The following is a 9,626-nucleotide window of genomic DNA, read 5'->3' as shown; positions in this document are numbered from 1 at the left end:
CAAATTAAAGGTTGGAAATAAATTCCTTACCAGAACTGTCAAGGCAGCTACCAAATTTAGAGCTCCCCATACCTCTGAAGACAGAAATAAAGGCGGTGTCGGTAGTCTAAGCTCATTGTTGAACCCAGGTGAAGTGCTATTCTGAAACGCCTGGTTAATACACATTTTTAATAACAGTTACACACCTTTCTCTAATTAGGCCACATCTTCCTAGGTATCTGATTTCACAGGCCGTGATCCTATAGCCATGCAGGCAATGTAGGCCAGGGTTGGCTAACCTGTGACCTGCAAGCCCCCAAAGTTGTTTCTGCCGCCCATTTAATTTTTATTTTAAAAAGAACTGATGTTCACATAGTTGCCCAACTGTGGTGCCCAACGTTGTTGTTTGGTCACTCTAAAAATGTCATTTAAATAAAAAAGATAAACTCTGTGATGCCTTTTTTAAAAAATGTGGTTCCTCCAGCCCCCTCCCCAACATTCGCCTTTTTTTTTGTTTTTTTGAAGTTTCTACTGACCACTCCTATGGGTCTTCTGCTGTGGTTCTATAATGTCAAAGGGCTTTGTGATCCCCTGACCCCATCTTCCCAAAATTCCTTGTCCTTTAAAAAAATAAAAATGAACAATTTGGTCACACCCACTTTGGCCATGTCCACTTTGACATATGGGCCCATGAGGTTTGACCATGAGTCAGTGCTGCGTTTGGCCCCAAAATGGTTAGCTACCCCTGGCGTATACATTCACTCCTCTCCCTGGTTGATGTGTACAATAGCAATTGGTGGATTGCTCCCTGGAGAATCCAAGCTGCACCGTTCGTTCTGGAATTGTTCCGTGCCAAATTACCCTGAATAATTCCTAAGTGGCAGCCTTGGAAATATGAGAGTAGCCCATCTCATCGATCTGGGAGCTCCTGCTGGCGCATTAGACAGCCCTGACCTCCCCATTGCCTCTCCCCACATGCAGTCCCTCCTGGGAAGCAACAGTGAGGCTGGCACCAGAGGCCAGGTATGTCCTGCCTTCACTCCTTGCTGGTCATTGGATTAATCTGAAATGTGTCTTAACAGCTAGCTAGATGGTTAGCCCTGTCACTTACAGCACAAATCCATGCCTGCTACTCAGAACTTGCTCTCAGGGAAGCATGTACTGTATTGTAGTCCAAAAACAGCTGGAGATCCAAGTTTGGGAAACACTGCTGTACGGTATAGCATTGTAGGCTCAACTTTACCCAGCCTTCTTCATCCATAGTCTAATACTGCTACAATTGCAATGGTTAATGATGAAACAGGGGGTAAAGGAGGAAGCAGAGCAATAGTTATGTGGCATATTTCCTGTAGAAGGCTCGTGACAGTTGTTCTCCCAACCAAATGAGAGCCACGGATGATTTCTGACTTCTTTTCTCTGTGCCTTTAGGGTTTAGGGTTTTTGTGTGTGTTTTTTTAAGGTTTGTCCATGAATTGTGTATTAGCATAACATTTGTGACACTCAGAGGTTACACAGCTCATTAAAGTTTGTCCACATATGAGGTGCAGTGGTTCATAGGGGCTGAGCTGTCAATGATGTTTCTTTCAGCAGACAATAAATACTGGTTGCTGCTAAAAATAATCAATCTGTTTCAATTTTTTATTGTGTAGAGGTCAGCAAATAGTGCACACATCTGCAAACAGTCCTTTGAAAAAAATAACATTGGCCTTTTGATGTTTGCACATGACAGCCTTGTATGCAGCTGACTATCTCTTACATAAACATTTCTGGAGAATCTGTGCATTTGAGATGTGCTGGGGACTGAGGCTGAGATGTTCATTGTAAGTAGCCTTTAAGAAACTGGTGTACAGATCTCAAACTGGCTGATTTTGACCCGTTCAGACCTAGCCAAAGCATCTTCAATAAATAAATTGTGGAGTTGGGGGAGGTGTTATTTGATTTAAACTACAAATTGAAAAAAACATCACAGGTTTTTTTTTAAAGAAATCCTTTCACATCTTAAAAATATTTGAGGGAATTATGATTTGATCTTGCAACACTCCCAGGCAATAAAAAGGAACTCAGACCCTTCATTAAATTATCTGTTGTGAATTATTCTATCGTAACTAATCAAAAGAGTGGTTCCAGTCAGAAATATTCTCCCTCTTCTAATTTGATTCTGGGTTTAACAATGCAAAGCAATTTCCTCCAGTACGAAACTAATCTCCACTGTACACCTCTCAGTTGTGCTTTAATGATTTGAATTTAAATTGCCACCACATGGTTAGGACTATGCACAGCTGTTAGAATATTCAGATGTGCTTCCCATGTTGTATGGAAAGCACCTTCACCAGTGCTGTGAGTGCTCAGACCTCAGCAGTGCTGGGGTAGTTAATTCCCACACCATGCAGCCAAAAATGGGATCATCCTAAAAGCTTGAGATAGATAGGGATTCCACTCAAAAAAAATGATGAAATTGATCCAGTATAATAATAATAATAATTTATTATTTATACCCCGCCCATCTGGCCGGGTTTCCACAGCCACTCTGAGCGGCTCCAACAGAATATTAAAAACACGATAAAACATGTTTTTCTGGGCATATACAAAGAACTGAACTTGCATGACCTCCTGCTCCGGAGTCTTGGATCTCTTTGAAATAAAGCCATTTGCTGAATCCATGGGTTCAGTGCCTGGCACCCAGAAACTCATGACACGGGAGTCTGGCACCCACAAACTCATAACAGTTCACTTCATTGCAGCCTAAGGAAAGCTGTTTATTGGCAGAACACACTGAGCATAAACTGAAAGAAACAGGGGGACGAGGAGGTCTAAGGGTGAAGTCTTGCTCCTGTCCATCATAATACTGCACAGATTACTACAGGGTGTTGAGAGGGGTTATTTTTAACTATTAAGTGAGAAACAGCAGCCATAGTCTAGGCCAGAAGTGTTTTCCTTTGGTGAACCCGCCCTGTTGAAAAGCATGTGTGTTTGTGTCGTGTTTCCTGTCCTTTCCAGAAAATCTCTGTGCTGCATGAAAAGGGGTCTAGAACTTTTTAAAATAAATAAAACCGCTTAACCCACTAAAATATATATTTTTAAAAATGAATATTAAGGGGAGCCATGCCCATTGTTAAGCAAGGTAGCTAAAGTAATGGTGTCATGTCCTCCATTGTGACACGTCCCCCTGCTAAGTGACTTCACTGGGGACTTTGGGAACAGCAACTATTTGAGAGGATAGTTCAGGCAAGAGGCGGTAGCTTGTGAGTATGTTTTCCAGCACAATGAAGAAACTTTCTTCCTCTGAGGTATAAGTAGGATTTCTAATTCTCAGGGCCACCTTAGATGCTTTGAGGGAAATGGCTTGCCTTGTCCCTTGTGGGCATGATCACAAGAAGGCCACTTCCCAGTTTTGGAGGGTCTTTTGACAAGATGCCCTACACCATGGGTCCAAATCGTTGCTGCACCCTCCATTAGAGGTTCCTGACAGAGTTCAGCTACCAGGTGCCCCCTGTGCAGTGCAGAGATGGAGAGCATCAAGGAAATAACTTGAGAAATGGTTATGTGAAATGGCCCTTCCCTCAGCTGTTTTTCAAATCATTTCATTGTTTGTTTAGCCCATGGACTTGGAAATTAGTCCATCCAATTCAGTGGGTCTTAACTCTGATTAGCTTATTAGAGAAGTACAGTGGTACCTCGGGTTACAAATACCTCAGGTTACAAACACTTCGGGTTACAGACTCTGCTAGCCCGGAAGTAGTACCTCAGGTTGAGAACTTTGCCCCAGGATCCGAACAGGAATTGCACGGCAGCAGCAGGAGGCCCCATTAGTATCTCAGGTTAAGAACGGTTTCAGGTTAAGAACGGATCTCCAGAACGAATTAAGTTTGTAACCAGAGGTGCCACTGTACAGTGGTACTGCGGTTTTCCAACAGCTTAGTTCCCAAACAACTCAGAACCCAAATGCTGCAAACCCAGAAGTAGGCGTTCCGATTTTCAAACTTTGCCTCGGAAGCCGAACGTGCTCCTGAGCTTCCATTTTCACTGTTGCACAGCTCATTTGAGCCCCCCTCCCATCATAATTAAGGCTTTTCCCTTGCCGTTTTTACCCTTGCGCAGCTCATTTAAGTCCTTCCCATTGTAATTAAAGCCTTCCGTTTCTGATTGCAGTGTTCTGAGGTGATATTTGGTGCTTTTGTTTTTGCTATTATTTGTGTTTATGTTTGTGTGTGTGTGTTTTTCCTTTTTGTGACTATGGCTTGTTTTTCATTTTATGATTGATTCTGTGACTGCAGAAATGGATAAAAGCCCCCCATCCAAACAATTCTTGTTGCAGGTAAGAAAAAATAATAATTATTATTTTTATCACCTACAATACTGTCTTATTTATTTTATGGTACAGAACATTGATTATTGCTTTTGTTTTATGGATCAATGGTCTTGTTAGATAGTAAAATTCATGTTAAATTGCTGTTTTAGGGGTTGTTTTTAAAAGTCTGGAACGGATTAATCCGTTTTGCATTACTTTCTATGGGAAAGTGCGTCCTGGTTTTGGAACTGACTTCCGAAATGGATTAAGTTTGAGAACCAAGGTACCACTGTACTGTTCATCTCTGATTCCACCACTGCCACAAGCAAGCAAGCAAATAAATAAATTGCAGGGGGACAGCTTTGGGCCTGGTTTCAAATCAAACATCTTAAAATCACCAATTCTGAGGTGAGAGAAACAGCTGGGAAATTACCCTTGTCCATTTACTTCAGCCCTACAGGCACACAGAAAGCAAGCAATACCCTTTCAGAGCAATGTTCAGTTCTTAAGTGCAGGTCATATCCACACCATATATTTAAAGCACATCACTGGCTCCTGCCTCCCCCCAAGAATCCTGGGAACTGTAGTTTATTAAGAGTGCTGGGAATTGTAGTTCGGGGGGGGGGTAAACTACAGCTCCCAGGATTTAGGGGTGTGTGAAAGCCAGGTGCTTTAAGTTGGTGTTCTTGGTGTTTGCTGTGGTTGGGACCCAAAGGACTGCTTTAGACATGCCCAAGAATTTATTAACAAGAGTATGGGCAAAGTCCCATATTCTTTGGTAATTCAAATAGCTTCTCTCTCCCTATGTTCTCTTTCATCCTTTCTTTCCAAATCCTCACAGGGTTTCTTGTATTTCTTCCTATCTTACAATTTGCTTGCACAAAAGAATGACGTTAAGTCTGAAAGTCTATCCTTGACACAGCAGGAGTGCCCAGTTTAGTCTTTGTGTGTGTGTGTGTGTTCATGTGTGTCAGGAACAGTACATTAAGTGATTTATTTATTTAGTAAACTTCTCCCCTGCCTTCCTTCATCACCAATCCCAGGGCAAGTTACAAATGATAAACACCTAAAACAATTCAGGTAAATAACAACAACTAATGAAAATATAAGAAATAAAATAATAGTCTGTATAACCTCTAAAATTAAATTTCTACTGCAAACAGCTTTAGATTTTAAGTAGTAAGTACCATACTTCTTTGGAACCCATCTGTTGTGTTATCTCCCTTCCTGCTTCTTTTTATGTATAATTCCCAGAAGTGGCTACAATTACCCTCCTACAGATAGTAATAGACTCCAAGTCAGGGATTAAATCCACCAGGCCCACACCTTAAATGCAGTTCTGAATTTTGGAGAAAACAAACTTCTAAGGTATCCTGCCTGCTATTACTTAACCCTAATACTTGGAACTCCAGCTGACAGTGTCTCGGCCTCAACTGGCAAAGCATCAAGGTTAAGCAGACATGTGAGGAAACTCCCATTTAAATACAGTATATATTTTAAACAACTGAGACTAGTAAGGGCACAGTAAGGCAGAACTGCACAGTTAGGTCATGTGTAGTTTTAAAAGGAATTAGATAAATGTATGGATAACTGTGGATAACTATAAAAATTATGACTAAATGAAAAAGCTAGTTTTAGATGCGGCATGCCACTGGTAACTGGTTGCCAAGGCAACATAGGGAACCTACAGCCTTCTAGGTGTTGAACTACAACTCCCATCAGCTCCAGGCAGCACAGCCAATGGACAGGGGTGATGGAAGTTGTAGTCCAGCAATATCTGGAGAGCCGTAGGTCTCACTCCCCTGTGCTAGTGGAAAGCACTATTGGCTTAATGCTCTGTTGTCGGCTTTCCAGAAGCATCTACAGTGACCCACTATAGGTAACAGGCTGCTGAACTAAAATAATAGTTGGGAGGGTCCCCAAACTTCATCTAGTCTGACCCCCTGCAATGTAGGAATCACAGCTAAAGAATGTCTGACAGATGGCCATCCAACCTCCAAAGAAGGAGAGTCCACCGCCTTTCTTCTAACTTGAAGCCATTGGTTTTGGTTCTGGAACAGCAGAAAACAAGCTTGTTCTATCTTCCATGTGACCTTCAGAAATTTGAAGATGGCTATCATATCACTGCACAGTCTACTCTTCTCCCAGCTAAAGAGGCATGTGACGCCCCCAATGTAAGGCTTGGTTTTCAGACCCGATGGGCTCTGTTCTGAGTAGGGCTCTGCTGTGTTCTGATGAGATGAAATGCAAGAGAACAGTAAAACAAAATGACCTCTTTTCAACATAAAGGAAGCAAAAGAACTCTGGGAGGAAGAGATAGTTTCAGACAATGAAAGAGAAAGACCAGAGAGAAAATGTTACTATAACAATAATAATAATAATAAATTATTTAAAGGTTTTAAAATGAACCATTTTTGTCGTGCAAGAAGAAAAGGATGAAACTTAGCACGTAGGGGGAAATACAGAACTTGAGCAAATTTATCAGTATGGTGGAGAAAACAAACAAACTAGTGGAACCAAAGCAGAGGAACTTAAGAAGGGAAGGGGGGTGTTCTTCGCCAGCAAAGATTAAATGACAGGACCCCAACTTTCAGTATTAGTTTCCGATTTAGGACTATGTTTCTGCCTGCCTTAGAAATGCTTTTTTAATGACATTGCAATTAATTTAAATGTTAAGCACCTTATGAAATTGAAATCAAGCTCTGTGATGATGGCACCAGGTGCTTCTCCTTTCCCACCCTCCCCCTCTTTTGCCTGCAGGGGAAAAAAACCCAGGCTAGATCTGCAGAAGTCACAGGTAGGTCATTAATCAAAAACACAGCAGGAATCCTAACGTAGTTCCTGCAGCAGGAAACTGTTAGCACAGAATGCGAGGCCATTATTTCTCTCCATATCCAGTCATCCTGAAGAGTATATAAAAAGGGGCTCTTTAAATCAATACCTAATGTTAATGCCCATATTTCCATGATCTCATATGTTAAACTGCATTTTGTTATTCCTTTCTCTTGCAATGACTGGATTATGTATGCTATCACTCCTCTATGTATATATATATTTTTCCAATCAAAACCAGCAGGTACACTTGGCTGTGTATTGCTCTAGGAAAACAAAACACCAAATTTTAAATCTGCACTAACCAAGATGAAAAGGGAACTCAGCGGGGTATAATATGAGGAGAGGATCACACTGTAAATCCTGCTGAATTCAAAGGGGGCAGATTTACAGCCAAGAAGATCCTATTCTCAATTTAAGCCTGCCGGGAGAGATAGGATTGCTCCCAAATCTCTCGGCACCGGTGAAGCACAATGTTGCACCTGTGCAAAAAAATCCCCAATGCTGGAAGAAGTGTACTGTCAGCATAATGTTTATACCATCCCCAACGCCACAACCATAACAGGATTCCAATTAACTCTTGAGCCAGCTATGGATCTCACAAGAAGTATATAAGCTCCTGCTAGGGAACACAAAACAGAATCTCAAGTGTGGGGAACTTTGGGGTCTCCAAATGTTGCAGAACTAGAACTGCAATCAGCGCATTTGATGCATCAGTAGCCCTGCCCAGCAGCACAGGAAGGATGTGGGTGGACTGACAGATTGGGTTTGATCCCTGTGAGTCAGCTCCAGGTATGTGCAGCTGGGGTCCTGGATTGGGTCTAATGCTGTCTTGTGATACCAGCTTAGGATCCACAGGATCCCAGGCCAGCTCAGCCCTGCCACCCTCAGAATGCCCCGTTTGGGTTTTTTTTTTTTTTTTTTTTTTTTTTTGCTGGGCTCCCCTAGCTCAAGTGGTCTTCTGCCTTCCTGCACATTTGATAGGAAGAAGGGGGAGGTCTGTACCAGCGATGGCAACCAGCAGGAAGCTAGGTCAGCCAGAAGACACGTGAACAGAGGGACACCTCAGCTCAATTCACACACACACACACACAGCGCAATGTGAGAGGGTTTTGGATTGCAGACTAATCATATTTAAAATACTAATATGTAATTATATGAAATGTATCACAGGAATTAATTTTATGGATTATAACACCACAGTTAGAAAGAGTAAAAAGATACTGCAGGATCAGTTTTAGAAGACTGTCTCAAAAGATGCACAGCATGTACATTATTTGATCAAATTGATACATCTTGTCACATTCCAGAAGGATAGGAGAGGTAATAATAATACAAGAGATTATAGTGAAAGCTGGAATACTTTCATAACATACTAAAATAATTGGTTCAATCAATTTATTTCTGGTTTAATTTAATCAGTTTTTGAAGCATCAGTAACTTTGGAACATAAGATGATTATGTTATGTATTATTTTTTGTCTAGTATTTTGACTAACTAAACAAAATTATCCCGTACATATTTTTATATGCATGACCTAATATGACTGATACAGCTTTGAAATACAATGATCAGATAATGAGAACTTTATTTTGAATTTAAAATCCACGTATTTCTCTTTCCTAGATTGGGTTTGGGTATGTTTTTTAATGGTTTAACCCGTGAACCTCTCTGACACGGAGCTCTGTGGCTGTCCTGAAGGTGAACCAGACAACATTGTGTACAGCAGGAGCAGCCAGTGTGGTGTCTTCCAGATGTTGTGGACTACAAATCTCATCATCTCCGATTGTCTGGCTGGGGCTGATGGCCATCCATCACATCTGGAACGCATCATATTGGTTTCCTCTGGGGTATAGTCAGGCTCAACTGAGAAGCATTTAGGCCTCATCTGCACTATGCATTTATAGCAGTATCATACTTCATTCAACAGTCATGGCTTCCCCTGAAGAATGCTGGGAAGTGTCATTTGTTAAGAGTGCTGAGAGCTGCTAGGATACTCATATTCTCAGAGTAGTTCAACAATCAGTGCCTCTTACCTGGGAACTCTGGGCTCTCCCAGTATGTGATGATAAATTTGTCAACATTGTAGTATGCATGTATCTTAACATGCACATTTTTTTATGCATTTCCCCCCTTCTGCAATGTATTTCTGCAGTGCTTTTTTCCAAAAAAATGTTTAGGGGTACTCTCATTTTTCTACTCATATTGAAATACTGCCCCTCAATGAGGCCAAACTTAGGGGTATGCTTACACCTGCGTACCCCCAGAAAAAAGCACTGTTTTTCTGTATGTCATTTTTACTCATATATGCATATAGCTGGAGAACTGCATTGAAAAATTCTGCAAAGTGTGAATTTCCAAGGATACTACATTTCAGGTTTCATATTTCATAATGTGCAAATTACAGAGGCTTGCATCAATATTCAAATCAAACTGAATTTCTCATCCACCTCCCATTGCAAGCCATCATCTTAGCTAGAATCATTTACCAGAAATTCTATTAACTCTTCAGAAATGGAACTCTTAG

At 41.3% G+C, this 9,626-nt stretch overlaps 1 protein-coding gene across 3 annotated transcripts in view; it reads left to right on the top strand.

Annotated features, from left to right (window-relative positions):
- Window positions 1-3,190: 3,190 nt before the first annotated feature.
- Window positions 3,191-9,626, top strand: part of RAI2 (retinoic acid induced 2) — a 78,174-nt gene continuing 71,738 nt past the window's right edge. For 2 of the 3 annotated variants that reach the window (XM_083439455.1, XM_083439458.1), the window contains exon 1: window positions 4,165-4,294. The gene's annotated coding sequence lies outside the window, so the exon portion shown is untranslated. Of the gene's footprint in view, window positions 3,222-4,164; window positions 4,295-9,626 lie in introns of those variants that run through there. The other variant, XM_083439456.1, reaches the window with a different exon arrangement.

The sequence above is a fragment of the Podarcis tiliguerta genome (genome assembly GCF_965153285.1).
Source record: "Podarcis tiliguerta genome assembly, chromosome: 4".
Lineage (NCBI taxonomy): Eukaryota > Metazoa > Chordata > Lepidosauria > Squamata > Lacertidae > Podarcis > Podarcis tiliguerta.
This window is presented reverse-complemented; position numbering and strand designations above follow the sequence as displayed.